This window comes from Gambusia affinis, linkage group LG04 (assembly GCF_019740435.1).
Source record: "Gambusia affinis linkage group LG04, SWU_Gaff_1.0, whole genome shotgun sequence".
Taxonomy (NCBI): Eukaryota; Metazoa; Chordata; class Actinopteri; order Cyprinodontiformes; family Poeciliidae; genus Gambusia; species Gambusia affinis.
Genome location: NC_057871.1, coordinates 1388636 through 1409614, shown reverse-complemented (window position 1 = coordinate 1409614; position 20979 = coordinate 1388636). Strand labels below are relative to the sequence as shown.

Genomic DNA, 20979 nt, shown 5'->3' with positions numbered 1-20979 from the left:
CTTGTAGAGAATGGAGGAATGAGTCTATGAGGAACTCCACCGCTTGGTTTTAACAATATTGAGTAAATGCAGAGCAGAAGCACTTTTCATAAAGGGGATTTGAGTGAAGCCTGCCTTGATGTAAAATGTACAGCAGATGGATCGGTGCCAGCTCCATGCATTAAATAAAGTGCACTCACTTTGTGGGTTAACAAGGCTCAGTCAGGAGAAGAACCAACAATCAAATCAATGGGAACAAATCTCATTCACATTCATGTCTTTACCAAGAAAATCCAACTTTGTGAAGGGAAATAGAGCTGCACACTGAGCCTTTTGCACAATTCCAATCATGATATCATATTTCTTTTCTGCTGGCTTTCAGGGGTAATGCTACCTAACTTTAAGGATGGCCAAAAAAGAACAGTTTTTCTCACAGGAGTTCTTTGTTTCATTGATGTGTGCATTTATGTGCCACCAGTTTTAATGTTGAACACTCAGCGCCATGAGCCTGGAGCTATTTTGTGAAATTTCCACATGGATAAACATATTGAAATTCAGTAACAACTTTTCTTCTGAAAGGCCAATGTGAAACACCTCAGGCTCAACAAAATGAGATACTTAGAAGAAAACAGTCTCAGTCGCACATTTTAAAAGTCCTATTCCTTCCTATGTCTGATCAACAAAGTAAATTAAAGACTAATGTGGAGTTTTATATGAAATGAACAGATCACATAAATTTCATGTTAAATTATGCTTATTTTTTAATGCATACATTAAGGTAAGGAAACACTTTTTTTGGTTTGATTTTGGGAACTTCTGAAATGAAGAGTCAGTGACGGTTCAGCATACATGTAAAATCAATATCTAAATTCTTTTCAATTAAGCAGCCATCCTGTTGATTGAGTCTCCTGCTAGTTTAGCATGCTAACCAAGCATGCTAACCAAGCATGCTAACCAAGCATGCTAACCAAGCATGCTAACCAAGCATGCTAACCAAGCATGCTAACCAAGCATGCTAACCAAGCATGCTAACCAAGCATGCTAACCAAGCATGCTAACCAAGCAAAGCTTCAGTCCCTCCTTACACCTTATGCCTGGTTTGCTTTTAGAATGTTTCTTTTTCAACAGAAACAGGAACATTTTTATTAAAAGGGAAGGAAACTGTTATTAAAGTTTCCTTACCTAATGTCTGTACATGAAGATATGAAGTTGGTATCTTCATATGAAGATACAAAAAATGTGGCCAGAGGTCCAAAACTTTTACTACTGGAATTTTTTCAAGTCAGTTCTTGACATTTTAGTGATGTTAGCCAATTCCTAATAGTTGTCACAGCTTTTAGGTTTACGCCTGTTTCTTGCTAATTAACGAGCAACCATCTTCACCAATCATCCTTCCCAGTACGTCTATTCACTTTTATCAGACCTCCATTTTGCTGTTTTTATTTCTTTGTTCTTGGATCTTTGAAGTTTCTTTCATTAATCTGCATTTTGCATATTTCTGTTGATAGCTATTACACACCAGTGACTCATTGCAAATCTTGAACACTATCTACATTGGGACAGAAAACTGATTCTTCATATTCTTCTGCAGAACTACCATATTCACGTTAAGGAAAATGTTCAAAACCCCTATTATCATACCTGCCTAATTCAGAATATGGACGCCAGGGTTATCTCCTTAAAAGGCTGTCCAACTTGCTGATAGATAATAGGAGATCAAATTCAATATTGAGCCAGAATTACCAGCTAGAACCTTGAGCCTGTTTAAGGTTTAGGATCAGAGATCAGGAGCCAACACAACGCTGGGTTTCAACATCTTTTTCTAGTAATTTATTGACGACAGCATCAAGATTGGATTTTTTTGGAACATGAATCACCTCAGACATTTTGAAGAATGCAGGAAATGACATTACGGTGGTTCAGGGAGTTGTGAATTATTGATAATACTGATAGACAAATGCAGGTTGGAGGCTGAACAAATAAAGATGGATGTAATACTTCTAATGAATAAGTAGTCTTTAATCTTTCCAGTTAAAGCAATCAGCTCAAATGTTGTAATTGGAACAAAATAAATAAATGAGTCAAAACGCTGAGGCTCATCTTCATAGACAGAGGAGAAACATCAATTCACCTTCTTAACAAAAACAACAACTGATAAGTCTGTTGACAGTCATCATCTGAGGTTAAAGCCTGTTGGGTTGGAGCAGATACAGCTCTGACAATAGTATCAAATAGTATTTTGGGATTATTTTCCTTTTATTTCATAAGATTATTAAAAATACAACGACTTAGCATAATTAATCGCCTTATTATAAGAATCCAGAAATGTTTTAAAATATTCACAATGTTGAAGCAAACCCACAACTAGAGATTTTTATTTTTATGTAACATTTATACTGCACTTAAAAGCACTGAAGCATTGCAAATTGAAAGGGTTAAATGAATAGGAATGAAGCCAAACAAGAAGAGCTCTAATAAATTCTGTGTTTAGAAGCTAACATGAAGAAAGAAACCAATCTGTGGTAAGTTTTCAACCACACCGACTAACTTCTGCCCTCCTGACCAACCCCTGTGGTATTTGTGTGCAGAGCAGATACAACATGCTCTAAAACAGTCTGGCCAAATATATTACAGAGATCTTATCCATGAAGACATGATGTGAGTCTTTACAACCTGTCTGACCTTTACACCTCACCCTGTGCACTTAACGAGGTCTTGCTATCCGATCCTACTTCTCAACCTTGTGACATTTCACTGTACAAGGTGGAGAATGCAGCCGTCCTCTTTACTGTGTGACAACAACCTGCCTTTCAACAACTTCATTACATGAAACAGGAATAATTCATATTAGAAATATGGTTTAATACTTAGTGGAATGTTAGGTGTCAGAACAAAGTCGTCAAACTGTTTCTTTCCTCTGGAAGTTTCTAATAACTGAAAGCAGCTGTTTATGTATTGGGGGCAGGAGCTCTGAGTAATGACATTTGGCTTTTTTCCCATGCATACAAAGTTAGCATGTCAGGGTCTGAGATGGTTAAGGTAAGCAGATTGACAAACACAGCTCTGCTCCTTTGACACTTCCTGCCCCCCTCCTCTGCACCCCCTGCTGCAGCTTGACTGAAGAATTACTGTATTTGGTGCAATTTGATGGACTGCTGAACTGTGAATATGCTTTGGCTCCAGACAGCTGTCTTGCCCAGAGTGAAATGTGATGGATGGGAAGGAGAGCAGGGGGGACATATGGAAATGACCGGGCATGAAGGAAAAAAGAGAAATTCTGCTTCCCTTTGTTTCATCACCCTGACCACACACTGACAGTAGTTTGCTTCCCCCACTCAACGATTCAACCAAGTTCCTCACCTGCTTCATTTTCCCTTAATCTGCATCCCGGAAGCCTAATTTTCTTCAGGTTCAGACTAAAATTCATTTGGCAAATGTAGGAGGTTCTGGTTATTGATCTAAATGAGTTCATCTGGATGCATTTATCACTCCAGTAGTGACAACCGCTATGTCTCCTTAAGCAGCTCCAAGTCGTTGAGGCTTGCAGGTCGGTGCCGCAGTGACAGCAGCTAAAGATCAGGATTGACAAAGTGCATCACCTCTGCGGATAGAGTGGCACCAAAGCATAATTTCCCAATAACTCACTATATTTGGCAATGCCTTAGTCAGCAGAAATCTCCCAGGCCATCAATCCAATCCAAAGAAATTGATCTGCTGATTGTGTTTGCATGTGACTGCGATGAGGGCAGAAAAGGTACAGAAGGCAGAAAGAAACCAATAATCCTTTATTTGGCCCTCAGAAGAGAAATTAGCATTGGGTTATATTTCAAAGACAATGCCAGTTATTCTGTTCTCAGGCTAATAGTCTGGATGCTGACCAATAAGATTCTGTCATCTGTGCTGAAGTTGGAATAGATGAAATGTCCTGCATAAGTGATCATTCAACTTGAACATTTCTGCATCAACTGCTGAAGTCTTTCACTGGTTTTCCTTTCTTTTCCTCGCTGAAGATGAGCAGTCACACCATGATGCAGCCGCCACCAAGTCTCACCATAGCAATGTTTTCAGAGATGTGCTGTTAGTTTTCCGTTAGACACATCATCTGACGTGAGAGGTGTTCCTCAGTAGATGATGGCGGCTGCTCTCGGCCTTCACACAACAGCTGGACTCACATTGAGAATAAATCACACTCAGATAAACTCTACTTAGAGCAGCTGGTGGCACTGTATTTTATATATGCTTGCCATACTTTTCAGATATATATGTTTTAAATAAACAGACATCCTTGTAAGAATACTTTTGCTATGCAGTGTATGTGTTATACATTCATAGAGTAGTGCATCTTAACATTTTTTGAAAATAAGCTCAACCTTGTGTTGATTTATTAAAATGATTCATGACAGGCCACTTAATTCATAGTAATTGTCATATATTTTTCAAAATACATCCTCAGGTTTGAAGGAAGCTTTACAGGCGCATCCTTCTGAAATGTGCTGTTTTATTTACCACATGCCATATTTTAAGTGGCACTCTCTTTGTCCCAACAGCTCTGTCAAATATTTCACTTATATACCTCTATGAATAACTTGTGTGAAACTTCTTTATATATGCAATATATAAACTTTGGAGAATTCAATAGAAGGACTTTTTTTAATGTTCTTAATTGGCAGCCTGCCATTTTAATTCATCAAGTGTATTATGGATTGTGGGACATCTGCCCATCTTGGAAATATGAGAGGCTTCAGGTTCTTAGGGAATTACTTAATGATGTGCTGATCCTACCTTTGAGTGTGTGCTTCCTAAAAGCACATGGACACACACACACTTCCACACTAAGCTGAGGTGTTTGTTCAACATCTTGTTCAAATAAACGTCCTTATTGCTGATATTAAAGCACTGCCACTCACCTTCCAGATATATTAGATAGGAATTTAAAAAAAGACATGAAACAATAAGTTCAATAGTGCTGCTGTTATGCGGTTCAAATAAAAGCAATAGAAAAAAAAAATCTGCACTGAACATAAGATGGTTCTTGTCTTGTATTTATGCTCTGAAGACCAGGATTTCTTTGTGGACAGTTTTCTGACACTGCTTCGTATAACTGCAGTCTAATTTGCATAATGTACATTGGAGACCAGATGACGGCATATATGAGCAAAAATACTCAATACTAGATATATCTCTAGGGTAAGGCACTGGTGGATCTTACAGTCCTTAAGAATGGAGTTAAATCCTTTAGATATCAGACCCTTCTGTGGAACACGTTCCCAGTTTTAGTCCATGAAGCAGGCATCCTGTAAACCTTTAAGGTTTAAAACTTTCATTAACTCATTAACTTATCCATCCATCCATTGTCTATACTCCCTTTGTCCTTAATGGGGTCGGGAGGGTTGCTGGTTCCTATCCCCAGCTAATGTTCCGGGCGAGAGGCGGGGTCACCCTGGACAGGTTACCAGTCTGTCTCAGGGCAACACAGAAAACAGACAGAGACACACAACCATTCACACACACTCACACCTAGGGAGAATTTAGAGAGACCAATTAACCTGACAGTCATGTTTTTGGACTGTGGGAGGAAGCCGGAGAACCCGGAGAGAACCCACCATGCACAGGGAGAACATGCAAACTCCATGCAGAAAGACACCCGGCCGGGAATCGAACCCAGGACCTTCTTGCTGCAAGGCAACAACTCTACCAACTGCACCACTGTGCAGCCCTACTTTGTTTATCTCAAAGGTAAATGAAATGTCACTCATAGTATTAGTAACTCATAACTATCTTCAGAGAGTTGTTGTGGATGGTAATGCAGGAAGAATTTCCAGTAGAAGTTAGTCATGCAACAAATCTAAAGAACTTGTGTACTAGTAATGATGTTACCCATCATTAGCATTAACAGATTTAAAGAGGAGTTTCTGCTGCTCATCTTTAAATGACTGTCTGTGGTTGTAGTTCTGCTGGAGGTGTCTTTCTGTTAAAGGGGAGTTCTCCTCTCCATTGTCAACACATGCAATGGTATAAGGAATTTGCTCCAAAGTTAAAAACTCACTGAAATTATTGTCCACTGTTAGCATTCTCTCTTTTAGGAGAGATTACGGCTAAATCACTGTTTTTGAAAATTTGCAAAACTCTTGGAAATCAAGGCTTTTCATGCATTACCTTGGTTTTTGGTAGAATATAATTTTAAACTGTTGGGTTTTGGTGAGGGAACTTCAGGCATCTTGCCTTAATCTACCCACACAGATCTGCCTTTGATTTACAGGTTTGACGTCATCATCATCATGGCTTTTCCAAATAGTTTATAGGGACCATTTCATGCAAAATCCACTTTTTTACCCTACAAATGCATTTTTGTACTTTGAATGTCTAGAAATGCAAAAAACTAAAAGTTTTCTCTCCCGTTACTGCATATATATCTTTACATTCTTTTTGGGTTATATTTTTCAGTCTGCTCATTTTTCTCTTTTCGCTGTAACGTTACATTGGCTATGACGTCACCGCAATGGTGGTGGAATTTCTTAACAAGGTCATGACTTTCCAAATCCCAACAAAAGAGAGTTCAGTGTTCTTTCGAAAGTGGAAGTGTCAAATTAATTTTTATTATTATTATTATTATTATTATTATTATTATTATTATTATTATTATTATTATTATTATTATTATTAAGAGGTTAAAGACTTTAGACTGTCAGTGTTGCTGCTCTATAAAAGAGAGAAATTTAGACTGTTGTCCTGTGTCTTAAAACTCCAATCCTGTACAGTGTGACCAGTACAGGATTGGAGTCTGAAATCTTATCCATATTCGTACTCTTTGTACTTTTGGGAACGTTTCATGTTCAACCAGCTGCCCTGTTGATAATTTAAATGAGGAAAAAAACTTAATATTGAAATCACAAATGAAATATGTCTGTGTGTAATCAAGCATATACATTGGTTTTAATAGCTTCACAGTTGTTATTTAGTTCTAAATTATAAGAAATTTGTGTTGTAGGAAGTGGAGGATACCAGCTCAAACATTCCCTGCATGCATGTATTTCCTGTGTTATGCTTTTTTCCAAGTAATTAATAAAATGGCTATATTTGTAAAAAAAAAAAGAAAAAAAAAAAAAAAAGTAATGACTTGCGCTGTTCTGTTTGGCTGATCAGTTAGGTGAATCCGCCATTTTTTCCCTCGGAGCGATTATTGTCGTCCAAGTTCAGATGTGCCGAAATTGCCAATAAACTGGTCAAAATCTTCGCTTGTTTAACCAAACACGCTCATCGACGTGTTTGGTTAAGTTTTATTTTTTCTGGGAATGGACCCACATCAGAGGGGAAAGTCCATTTTTGGAGCACTTATCAGGGATTTTCCGAAAGACTTCGTCTGATTGAGGCATCAGTTCCTTCTCTCTGTGGAAATGCAAAGAGGTAAGCTGCTAATAACGCTAAAATCACAGCAAAGCTTATTGTAGACAAGAAGGTTATGTGTTGATAATAGCGTTCCTGGCCGTTGATAATAGCACTGACCCTTCTGCTTCTGTTAGCGCTGTGTGCTAACTAGCTTTTAGCTGCCTCCTTGAGGACATAACTGTACTGTAGAGATGGGAATTTCGGCTCTCTTTAGAGAGCCAGCTCTTGTGGCTCGGCTCCCAAAGAAGAGCCGGCTCTTTCGGCTCAACTGACTCTGTTTTCGCATAATGGTATGATCCCATGTCCTCACATGTGATTGGCCACAAGGTTATGCTGCTGCGTTTGAAGAACGGCTCATAAAAAAAGAACGGCTCAGTGTGAGGAGCTAGCTCCCGCCATTAATTTCAAAGAGCCGGCTCTGAGAGCCGAAACGTTCTCGACTGACCAATCTTTACATCTCTACAAGTTTTGGATATAATTATTTGGCTTTTTTTTTTTCTCTTTGTTTTCGTTTTTGCGTAGGTAGGGGAACACATGACTAAAACGCATTCAGTGACATTCTTGATGCTCCTGTTAACTAACCCCTTAATTATGTCCAGGCTTTCTTTACTTCATTGTTTAGTATAAATATTTTAAAAGGTATCTGACATGTATAGACACTAGAGTTAAACTACGTTCCATATTGTAGGTATTTGGTATGAATGGTGAGGGTGTCGGTACAGTACTAACAGCTTGGTGATTCATTCATTTGAATGCTTGGTTCTGCAGGTTTGTTGTCTTCATTCTCCTGCTCTGGGTCAGACTCTGGTTCCAACATGTAAGGTTGAATAGACCAGTCTTCCGTTGTTGCCAACTTTAATAAACTGTGGAGTAAAAAGTTTCTTTGAGTTTAGTGCAGAGAAAAGGAAGGATTTAAAAGCATGATGGTTTGATCTTATTAAATGTCAGCTGGTGACATGCAGGTGAAAAGGCGTCATTGTTCCTACACAGGGTATGTAAATATCTGGTTTATGCCTCCCAGATGCCTGCTGAGTATGTGTGTGTTGATGAAATCCACGTGTTCGTGGGCTTTGACAGTGTGGATATAATTTTATTTAGATATAATCTTTCTCTCTGCTATTTGGTTCTACAGAATAGAATCAGGAAGCAATGTTTTTATTTGCTTCAGTCTGCTGCTGTCATTGGACTGAAAAGGCAATATCTCAGAGATCCATCTGTAAACAAACAACATCTCAATACACAAAATGCATTAGATGAATAACACCAATATTTGATTCAATTCTTGTATATAGAAAACACCAGGCCAGTAAACATGAAAAAAACTTCAAATGTTTCTTTAGATCTTATAGAAAGTGTATTTTCTACCCTTAGAGAGGTAAAAAAAATATCTTTTTGATTTGATATGTAAACCAATGTGCAGCATACTAAAGCTGTACTGTTTCAGGTTTGAAATCTTCAACAAAGCATTGATTTTAGCAGAACGGATCCTTCTTCCAGTTCAGGGGAACAAAGATCACACGTCCAGCCACAATGTAGGTTCAAACATTTCCTTTCTTTCACAGACTCCAGGGCTTTGATTAATTGATTGTCAGTATCTACATAAAGTCCTGTTGCCTTGGATTCATACCCAACATGCAGTGCTTTCAGTCTCCACCACTTCATAAAAACACCAGGATTCATGGCTGCTCCCAGGCACCATATTAAATGCTGTTTGTCTTGTCCTGAAGACATAACTCTCCTCTGTTTACCATAGTTCAACAAGCCCCTTTGGGCCAGCAGCCAGACTTTTAGCTCTCATTTTTTCTGTACTACCTGGACATAAAATAAATTCATGACAGATTTGTTTTCATTGACACTATATTTGTCTTTGGAGACAGAATCTGTTCTTTAAAAAATGTTTACTTTTGTTTTTTGTCACTTTAACAGCCTGTGTAGTCTCTGACAGTAAAAAACATGGAGATCAGATCTTGACTTTAACTGTAACAGAGTTTTATTTTTAGTTAAAAGATTTAAAAGCCCCACTAACCATTTTTACATATATCCGTGTTTGGCCATGCTGACACAACGTTTGAGACGGACCAGCCAGTAACCCACGGTTACAGATTGAACCCTTACCTCTTTCTCATCAGCACCAGCTTAACCCAGTTAAGTGCGATGCAGAGCGTTTGATTGCCCTTCATTACAATTGAGTACCACCTCAATTTAGATGGGGTTGTTATAGCAACTTGGCCACCAACCATATGAAATGTCTGCACCTCTTCATTGGATGCTGAATATTGAATTTTCCTCATCTAAGCCATAACCATCAGTCTGGTAAAAACAGCCCCCAGCTCTACGCTCTGCTCCATGTGGAGGATCTGATGGTGCTGCCCTCTTTCATCAGTGGATGGGTGAGGAGCACAACAATGTTATCTTTGCTTGACAAACAGGTTGAGTGCATGGAGGTCTCACCTGCCAGTGGAGCCAGTTCCTCCATGGATCTCCTCTTGAGGTGTCTTGGCCGCAAAAGAGGTCCTAAGGGGGTCATAATGTTGTGCCTGATCAATGTAAATACAAGTATTTTATGCAGGAATTATTTTTATTCATGTTGTCTTAGTTTGCACTGCAAGTTCCAAAATATTTTTATTCAAGATAAAGATCTGAAAACAAAATCATGATCTGGTTGAATTTAATCTGAACAGTCCAGTTCCCACATAAAACTCTGAGTTACGTTAAAAAGGACAAAATTCTGCTTTTAATTGACCAGTGAAGCCATTACAGTCTGCAGGCAAGGTGTTGGATTTAATTGAGAAGAGATGTCAGCTCTGCGATTGGAAGACTCAACTGCAGTAGTCCTCAGAGTCTGAGAGTCAGCAAAGTCAATGAAAGGCCTGAACTTTCAGACGGCATGAAAGAAATGAGGGCAGGCGATGGAGATGGGGGCCAGGGAAATATCCAAGAGGGAGGGGAGGCGGGGAATGGCCAGAGACATGGAGCAGAATGCTCTTACGTCTTCTTTTACCTGCTTTCGTTTCAATTCTGCTGAATTACGTCTGATCTAAAAAGCGCAGACAGTTGGCTGCTCTGAGTTGATGATGAGAGCTCAGGTTCTGTGATATATCTGCCCATCAGAGAGACTTAACTGCAGAGGCATTATTCTTCATTCCAAAACCTGAACACATTTATTACCTTGCTTCTCTGAGGATGCCTATTTATAGTGAAGCTATCCTGCTAGAGACACAAAGAGAGCAGCAGCAAGGTGAGGCAAGTTTATTGCTACACCACACACTGAAGGTTTTACTTTAACTATTTTATTCTGAACTCTTCAAATGATGGCCTTTTTGCTCATGAAAGAAAACCCAATACAACCTGCATTAAAATGTCTCTATACATGTTATTTTACATTCAAAGAGCTTTCTCTGATGCAAATCATTTCCCTTCCCAGAAAAAGATCACATAAATACAGAATTTCTACCTCGTTCTGTTTGATCTGCATCTTTCTTTTTTATCTTATGCTGCAACAACAACATCTTCACTGGCAACAGAATGTTGTCCTGCTGGGTGCTTTTTTTGGCCGTGTTCCTCGTCTTGCTGGCTTGAGAAACCAGAGCTACTTTAGCAGTATCCGCTGTGCCTTGGTGATTGAGAGGCAGGAGAAATATGGTTTCTTTTCAAATGCTTACTGAAAGTCTTTTACCAAGAAAACATCAGAAATCTGAGATCAAGTGTCCTGATGAGACCTAATAGTCTTAATTCTTTTCAGCAAAAGATGATATTTGGTTCCTACATTTAAGCACCAAGTTCAATCAGGTTGTAACTGCAGGAGGTGAGAAGTGACTTTTCTTTTCTTCTCACCCTGAGAACAAAAATGACTCATCAGATTTAAGGATGGAGCAGCTGAATGACTATCCTAGAGGACCGAGCATTTAAAGACTAGAAAAATCAAATAATGGCAGCAGTTTCTTTTAACCTGGGCAGGAAAATATTCATTTATATAAAAACGTAAGTATTTTTAATTGCAACATATTAAATACTCACAAAACTGATATCTTTTAGCAAATATTAATGATCCTTTGTTTTAATTTATATTTATAGAAAACTTCTCTTAGGCTTCCATTAAAAGCCAACATTCATGCCCACCAGCTGAGGAAAAAAAATTAAGATTTTACTCTTACAATTTGTTTTTTGCCTTCTATCAATTGCTAATCTGAATACATAAATCTGAATAAATACATTTACATTCATTAGAGGAAAAAAGCTACTGAAACCACTTACACATACAGTACAGACCAAAGGTTTGGACACACCTTCTAATTTGTGTCTAAACCTTTGGTCTGTACTGTATGTGTTGTAGTATCTGAAAATGGAAAATAAAAATATTTTACCTCAGAAAAACTGTGTTCAGTCTGCAGTAGCTTCACTTGGGATTTTCCATATACTTGACTATTTTATGTCTTCTGGTTTCCATTAATAATCAGCTCATGTCTCCTGTTATTCTTACAAACTTCCATTATAGATTGAGATCAGTTTTCATCTTTCAGACACTTTCAGGATCTTACGAGTCCACAGATCTGGGCATGTGCAGTCCAGTTTGATAAGTTTGCTCATTTTATCAGCAGCGTTCTGAAAAGTAGCAAAATAAGCTCACCGACTCATCTTCTCTCCTCGCCCGTTCTCCACTGAATAAGAGGAAAGTGTGATGGTCAAAATTAGCGACTGAGCCAATACAATCAGGCTTTTATCTCTTTTTCTCAAAGGCTGCTGCGTGACCTTTTCTTCATCTAATTGGTTTATGAAGAGCCTCTTGCAGCTGCACTGAAGCCTGGCGAGATATGCAACGGCTGTTTGAAAAGTCTTTTTATCATGCTCCCATGTGATAAAACCAAATCATTCAGTGTCACGCATGAGTTAAAAAAAATGAGCCCAAGTCATTAATGTGGGAAAACTATAAAGTTAATTTTGACTAATTGATTGTTCAGTTAAAATATGGAAAAAAGTCATATTTCTTGTAAATAATGTTTTTTTCTCTTTGAAATTGCCAGTTTTTGGGGTCAGATATCTCTGTATTTTATGAGGCCAAGCTGTTTTTTGTTAGTTTTAAACCAGAATACCAAGTGGATATTTGTTCTGAACTGCAGCAGACTTTACTGGAGCAGGCTCAAATGTCAATTAGCTCTTATCAGTGGATCATAGTTGTGAATTTTAACCAAAAGACAAGAAATAGAAAATGCATTTCTGTACTTACTATAAAATTTACTGTATGGTTTAACGTCACAGTAAGAACATCAGTCAGATGGGAGACCGCTTGAAAACAGGAACTCAGGGCATTCTGGGTAAATACAACCAAAAGAAATGTGCAACTCTTGCGTTCTCGAATGACGAGAAATTCTACTACCACTAAAATGTGGCGCCACCCTATTTTGCCTGGATTTTGTGAAGAAGGAAGTTGCGTTCAGGGTCTTCAGGTGTTAAATACCCAAGAGGTCATAAAGTCTGACTTCAGGGAAGCAAATTATAAAGTAATTACTTTAGCACACAACCTTACAGTTTATATACATTTTAATGAGATGTTTTATCTCTCTTTGAAGAGTCAGTTAAATTAAATTTAGAGAATATACCAGCATGCATAGGATTCTGTTGTAGGTCATGAGGTTCTGGTCAGAAATGACTCGTTTAAAAAGCCCTGACCATGACAACACTTGGCACGTCAAACAGAATGTTGTCGGGCAGCACACGCCACCAGCTGCTTTTGTTTGTCAGCCTGCTGTTGTTAGCACAAAGTGAAACCTACTGCCCGTGACGGCGCCTCGTGATGAGATGGGGAAAGCAGAATCTCCTGAGCCGTGGCCCCAGAGAGCAGCGCTGCCTCCCTGGAACTCCACTGCAGTGAAGGGTTGTGCTCTGAGCTTTTTCCCCTGATGGACAAATAGAACCAACCCAAAAGGATCTGCATAAACTTTCAAAAGCAACTTTCCAGTTTTTGTTCTAAGTAAAGTAAGTTTGTTTGGTTACAAAGATTTTTCATTTTCTGTTGGGACATGATTCCACCCTGTTGATGGTGGTTGTGGCAGGTGGAAAGTGTAATGGATAGTGTGCAGGGTGGCACCAGCAGCACATTTAAGTGTCTGCTAAAGCAGAGTTGTTGCAGCAGATGTCAGAGTAAGCAGCTGCTGAGCCATCAGTGAGCTGGCTTGTGCCGATGGATCAAGTGCTTGATGGATGGCGTAATGCCCCTGAAAGGACAACTTATTGCAATTTTAATTATGCTCGGCTCACTCTTGATGCTTTTAGTGCGTCCGCAGCGTCTAGCTGGGTGCACCTGCAGCCGATGGTGATGTGAGCTCTGCTTCCCATCCTCCCCTCGTTCAGCCCCATCAGTATGTACCGTGAGGAGACCGAAGCTGGTCTCAGAGCTGAGGGAGAAAAAATGTAATTAAGAGTTTCAGATTGGAGCCTGGTGTTAATCAGCTGTCCTGCCGCCTTCATATCGTGTCACCTCTGAGACGATCCGCAATGACACATGAACGGGCCCCGGTTGAAGCTCGCTGCCTGGCTTCGCTGCCGCCGCCACCAGACTGGAACACATTACCAGAGAGAAAACGTGGAATAAAGAAAGAAGAATAATGTGAAAATGAAAATGACAGCCTCCTACTAATTACTGTCGCTCGTTTAAAGAATAAAGAGCATTATGTCGCCTTAATCAGAAATGATGTATCTGTGGTTACATGGGGGAAGAAGCTTATTCAGACTTAGGTTTGTGGAATATGACTGATTAGTTTAAGAAACCTACAGCTGTCGGGGTGATTAACACTTTCTGATAATTAACACCAGCAGTTCTGATTGTGATAAATGAACTCGATGTGTCTGGATTTAAGCTAGACTCTTTAAAACAAAAGAAGGCAGAGAGAGAAATCTTTAGCTGGGGACATTTCCCACCCAGACTCTCGACTCCTACTTGTGAATTTGTATTTCACACTCATTTGCAAAAAAAGGTGACCATTCTCTCTTTCTCTAGCCACCAAAAAAAGTAATACGGAACACATTTCACAGTTGGGAGTCTGTCACTTGAGCCATGGACCATCGATTCCCTCCAGTAAAACGCACAGAACGCTTCTGTCAGGGAAATAAAACTTTGACTTCTTTAAATTTTTCTCTCAGTAAAAGAAAAAAACTTAAAGCCCAACTTTAAATTGACATTCGACCCCTTTCAAAAAATGCCAACCCACACCCCAGTGCCCACTGTGTGGTTTGTTGGAAATTTTATATTTAACATTCAGCAAAAGGAAGCTTTAGTTTTCCTGCTGGTTAGACAACAAGATAATTAGTTTATCTACTCCACTGGTTTCACTTAATGTCAAGGATCACGAGTCGAGGGGGTGGAATCGGATTTCTAATGAATCAGACTCGTTAGGGATCTGTTAAAGACGTGCCTGGAAACGTGGTCCACCTAACGGATAGGAAGCCAACGAGTGCCACTGAACTTGAGGCATGTAAAAAAAAACTGCAGGATTTCCCCCAGAAAACTTGCTAAGGCCGGTGGTCGGGGCGCCGTGGCGGTCCACCATGTTTTTGTATTATAAGATGTTAAGTAGACAGGAAAGGTAAAAATATTAACTGGAAAACATCTCCAGTGAAATGCTAGTTAAACCCACAACTAGTCTTAAAAACAACAAATCAAAAAACACAATTAAAATGAATGTCAATTATTTGCACTTCTGTTTAATCCAAATCAAGTCAGCAGCTCCATAAGGCCCCTCAGGGCTTCAGGGGCCAAAAATGCTAATATTTTAACACAGACCACAGATGCATAAATGTAACATTTATTTATTGAGATAATCAGTGGTCTTAAAGGAGCTGGCAAGTTTACTTTGTAAAACTTCAAAGAACAGTAGTCATAGTTGGATGGTTTTGTTACCATAGTAACGATCTGATGCTGAGTTTAATCTTTGAGTTTGAGCTCTGTTTGTTCACAAATACAAATTAGTAAACTGATTGCTTTTCAGGTTGGCCAGTTAAACTACTCTCCCTCTCCCAGATTAAATCGAACACAGAAGCTGTTACAGGTGCTGATAGTTTTAGCAACAAAAGGGGCCCCTAAGTCAGGTTGAGATTATAAGGCCTGTTAAGGTCACCGTTGATGTTGCTAGGGTCACATCCATTGCTTGGCCTGCCCTGCATCCGGTTCAGTGTTTGGATTATTAACAGTTAGTCGGTAACATGTCACCTCATGTTTCCCTTTGAGTTTGTTTTGGATCTAAAGGTGTAAATTAGCCGATCACAGTCTCTTGTTACCGATCACCAAAACCATCACATTTATCTAACTTAGCAGCCTGCATGTGCAGCTCATCTCTTTCCTTCCAGCAACAAATCCTGGCGTGTGAAACTTTAACGCACTGAAGTTTGTGTGTTTGGCAGAAAATTGCATCTACTTTCAAGAGAGTGTGCATCAACCTTGAGATGTAGACGAGACACTTGGTGTTGATCTGATGAGCTGACTCTTCTTCTGTTTGGTCAATCTTTTGAGTAGCTGCTGAATCCATGTTTAGGACTGAAAAAGACTTTTAGGCGAGAGATCAATTACGAGAAGTCCAGTTCCCTTCTGTTTGGGCATTTTGGATCACCATGTTTTGGTTGATAAACGCAGACACTGTGAACTTAACCACTTCAATGAATATTAAGATTAATATTCAGTGATATAACCTATAACAGTGTAGGTGTTATACCAAACACCTTCAGATGGAGAAGATACTACATTTTAGAGCTGCAGGAAATTTATATCGTACATTGTTTGTTCCTTTCATCCATTGAGGCCCAGAAACTAGATTTCAACCATCAACCAGATACCATTAGATGTCTCTGAATCAACTTCTGCTTCAACATAAGAAATTATTGGTAGCAGTTATGTAGGTCACCGAATAATTTAAAGTCTCAGTTTGTTTGATATGGGATCCTATAGTGACACATCAAACACATATATATTAATTGATATATAAATCTGTTGATCCGGGTACATTTTGGGAAAATTGCCAGCTTATTGCTGGTACACTGGGACAGACAGAACCAACACACACACACACACACACACACACACACACACACACACACACACACACACACACACACACACACACACACACCCAGGGGGAATGCTGATGAACTGTTTGAGGAAAACAGAGAGAATCCCTGCATCCACTTGGAAAACATGCAGACTCCTGCTACCATCATCATTAAACAACCGGAAAAAAAGTCATTTTCCTTTAGTAAGAAAATCTCATTTGGTTCTGTTTCTACATAGTCCACTAACTTCATTCTGAAATTTGACTGCCCACTTTCAGGACAAATGTCTTTTTTCCTTTTCATGAATATGTTCTGTTTTGTAAAATTGTAGGAGATGATAACCTGGTTTTACTGTAAATTTGTGGGAGTTGAAGACTTTCAGATCAGTTCATTAGGTTGGCATCCAACACGTCCCACTGAGCCAGCAAGCAACATCATGAAAGACAATGATGATTTGGGGATGGAAAAGTAACGTTCTGAATCAGAATAGTGTATTTCTCTGAACAAGTCAGGAAAAAGCTCATCACAAAGGCAAATTCAGAGCAAGCCATAGATATATCCCGTCTCTAGATATTAGAACATTCTGTTCTCAATCAATTAGCATTGTATATAACAAAGAACATCTGAACAGAGAAACATTTCCAGTGTCATGAACTGAAGATAATTTATTAGTCTCCCTGTTTCTTCTACAGGCATCCTCACAATTCTGCAGGATGCCTGGCAGGAGTTTTTCTGGCCTCTTCAGCCAGAGAATGTATATGTGAATGGGTGAATGTCTGACTGTGGTATAAAATACTTTAGGGTTCTTTGGACTAGATAAAGAACTGTGCAAGTACAGGCCATTTTGCATTTCCCAGGAGGTGACCATAAGAGAGACCCAGAACTCGTTGGAGTTACAATAGATCCATTTTAGCCTGGGAACATTTTGGGACTTCTTGAATAAGCTGCAGAGTGATACTGGGCTGACGAGATGTGTGGCTAGAAAATGTAAGATTTTATGTGGTGTATTAATACATCTGCCTCACAAGGTGAGATGATAAATGATATAGGGCTCATGAAAATATGACCATCCAATCATTATCTTCTGTCCAGACAGAATCGTGGGATAATAAGTCCAGGAGAGAACCCTAGACTCTGCTCTCACCAGCGTCTATTTGTACCATAATTTTCTGTTTCATCTCAATCATCTGTCTGGAAATTCTGACCTTGAGTGATTGCCCTGTTTTGTGGCAAAGAGGATTTACCGTGAAATGTTATTAAGCCGTTTTGCACATATACACGGATGCTGGACAGCATCTTTTTTGTCCCGCGCCGAGTTCGTCCTGTGCTTCCATTTTTCAGCGCGAGGTATCATTTCCCTCCAATGTGCACAGTTCTGTTATCTAATTAGTGAACACGCAGAACTGCACATTGTATAAAAATAGCTCCCTCCGAGAAATAGAGATTGTTTGAACATATTCCACATTGTCACTGTGGGCTCCCACTAACTGAACTCTCCAGTGCATTTAATGATAAGATATATAATAAAAATGAGATAAAAACTGATGCTGTAAAAGGAAAGGGCTAGAAGAGTATCACTGCGCCTTTTGAGTCAAAGATATATTCCTATAGTTACACATTCTTTGCCACAGTGAGATGCTGGGATGCCTTTTTAGCTTCACTTTGATGTCTGCTGAGACTATATCTGTGTGCCAGTAAAATTCTAACTATCTTTTCTGTTTGTTGTTGCTGCTCAGTATTTTAGTGGAGAAAAGTCAAAGATTCTTTGTTTTCCCTGCACCCTGGCTTGCACCGTGATAAACCCTAACCCCTCAGTGGAGACTTTATGCCCAGCCAGATAGGGTTTGTTTCGCTTGACTTCATCAGGAGCTGGCCTTACAGGCAGATGTACCATGAGGAAGAAAATGGGAGCGTTTGTGCCTCAAATGAAATACCTACAACAGCCTGGTGTAAGAGAGGATTATTAATTCAATCATCGAGCTGTTCTCAAAGTAACCAAAGGCTTTGAAGTCTTTGCATTTGCTCTGCACAATGTAGATTTCCTTTGAATCTGTTATTTATTTTATTCCAATTAGGTGTCTTAATGAGGCCTCTCAAGCATTCTCCAATTAACTATTTTCTTTATAGATATTCTAGAATATTCTTAACATCTCCTTCCATTTGATTTATTTATTTACTGCATGAATCACTTGGTGCTGTGGGTCAGAATCACAGCAGAGGTCACTTTCATCTCAGTATCTGGTATTGAATAGATGCAGCTGAAAGTACAATAAGAAGAAGAACAAACTTTATTTCCTTTAGCCGCTGTAGCAGGTTCCTTAATGCATTCTCCCACCGTCCTTGCTGGAGTGTATTTTCCTCAAATTATAAATCCTTTCTGAAGAAAATAGCAGCAGGCTTCTTATGGACTTTTACAAACTTTGGATCCAGGATGGCTGGAGCTCTCTGAGCATTTTCTCCTGCTCTTTAGACATCAGTTGTTATGGTAACCTTTGTATCTTAAGTCTTTGAAGCTGAGGGTAGGATACAGTGTGCCCATGTGAAAACTGCACATAAAAGTTTTTTCTGGGCTGCAAGGAGAATAAACGGCAGGTTTATCTCTTCTCAAAAGGTTAAATATAATAGATAAGCTTTACAATCTCGCTCCTCCCACGCAATGCCACATGATTGGTTTATCATCTGACCTTTTCTTCACCTTGTAGTGGCCATTTGATCCTCCAGTTCTTCTCAGGATACCAGCTGGTCAGAATCCTCAAACACAAACTTCTGCAAAACTCTTGCAAAAACACCAAGTGATGAACCTCATCTTTAAAATAAAAGTCGATAAAATGTTAGTCTAGCGCTGTAGGATGGTGGGGCAGTTGGTAGCACTGGTGCCTAACATCAAGAAGGTCCTGGGTTTTAATGTTCTCTCTGTAAATGTGTCAATTAAATTAGTTGGTTCCTGAGCAGTCAATTATCTATCTAAATATTAATATGACTTAATCAATGCAAGGAATCCAAAAATGTTTATTAAAATCAAACCTGAATGTATGGTACAACCAAATATGAACATATTAATATGTTAAATTTCACAGCTCTTTATGGTGTCTAAAACTTGACCTTTCTGACTTTCCTTGATGCTTCTTAGAGGCATCATGCTAGAAGATCTGCTCACTAGTCAGCAGAGCCAGTTTAGCTCTGCTGACTACTGAGGACACTTTGCTCCCTGCAAATAGAACGAGTGGAACCTTACAGAAAACAGTTATCTTTTGTTTCCTTCAGTTACAGCAGTTATTTTGAAGAACATACTATTGATGAATTCATAATGAAAGGTCTTTCTAAGAAGCACAAGCAATTTCAGATATTGAATTCAGTACACAACATAAGCCATTGTCTGGTTTATTTGTGTGACAACAGAAGAAACTAAAAGGCAAACCATTTATTGATGATGGGATTCAGGGAAGGAGAGAGGTAGCTAGAGGGGGAACAGAGATTGAAGGTAAGGAGCAACAGACAGGGCACATTACAAGGAGAATATGGGAAACTACAAAGAGTAGAGATAAGGAGAGCGTGCAAGGAGACTGTGTAAAAATGAAGTGAGTGTGCGTTGGGTGGGGTTCAATCCCAGTTAAACAAAGATAAAGGGGGTTTTGCTAAGAGGAAAAGAACAAAAAATGTGGCAGGTGGGGAAGAAAAACTCAGAGGAACAAGGGAAAGACATTCAGATGAAGGATGGAGTGAATGAGAGGAGACATACAGAGAAGGAGATAACCCAAAGTGATCCAGGTGAGTTTGAGTGTGATGGAGGAGCGGGACATGAAGAGAGAGACGATGTCCGGAGGAGGGCACAGTACAGTAAACCCCTCCATGACTCAACCGTCATGCCTTAAAAAACATACAATACTTTATGTTTATTTGACCTTCATTCTTAAATTTATATGTGCTTAATCTGTGCTTGTTAAGAGTGAAACATTCAGAGTGCTGATGTTTGTCTGAAACCTTGGCCTTTTTCGTCTCCTGTAGCTGTGACTACGCAATGCTAGATAAGAAGCACTCATGTCCCAAGGCTAGCTGAGTTTTTTTGTCTTTGTAGTGTGTATTTATATGTGCATAATAATGCATCTGGATGCTGTTCATGCACCTTTGATGCAAATGCCAGACATATTACCCTTCACTGCACAGCGTGGAGCAGAGAGTGCGATATTAACATGGTGCGCACAGAAGGGTTTTCTCTAAGTGGGTTCTAATATTCCACAGAGTTTCCTCTAAAACAGTATTGCAGTGTTTGTGGGATAGAGAAGAGAAGGTTTGAAGACTACTTGAAGAGGTGAATCAACAGCTGGATGCAATCAAGGCAAGAAACATGAGTTTAGCTCTGGATTTAATACTTTTTCTGTCATTTGAATTCTTCATTTTAAAATTTGTGTAATTATCTTTTTATCCACTTATCAACAGGTCAACAAAAGCCTTCGTTTTCTACTGAGCCAGGCCAAACAGCAAAACCCATAGATTGTTTCTCAGATTGTCTTGCTGTCAGCGGGTTTCTTTGTTGCTGCCAGTTGACAACGTTTCACATAAATAGCTCTCACCATTTGA

The 20979-nt window shown here is 39.2% G+C and overlaps 1 protein-coding gene across 3 annotated transcripts in view; it reads left to right on the top strand.

Annotated features, from left to right (window-relative positions):
• sorcs3 (sortilin related VPS10 domain containing receptor 3) overlaps positions 1-20979 on the top strand; it is a 204889-nt gene that overhangs the window by 60380 nt on the left and 123530 nt on the right. The window contains exon 1 of one of the 3 annotated variants that reach the window (XM_044114777.1): positions 7140-7383. The exons of the other annotated variants lie outside the window; for them this stretch is intronic. The gene's annotated coding sequence lies outside the window, so the exon portion shown is untranslated. Of the gene's footprint in view, positions 1-7139; positions 7384-20979 lie in introns of those variants that run through there. 3 annotated transcript variants of the gene reach the window in all.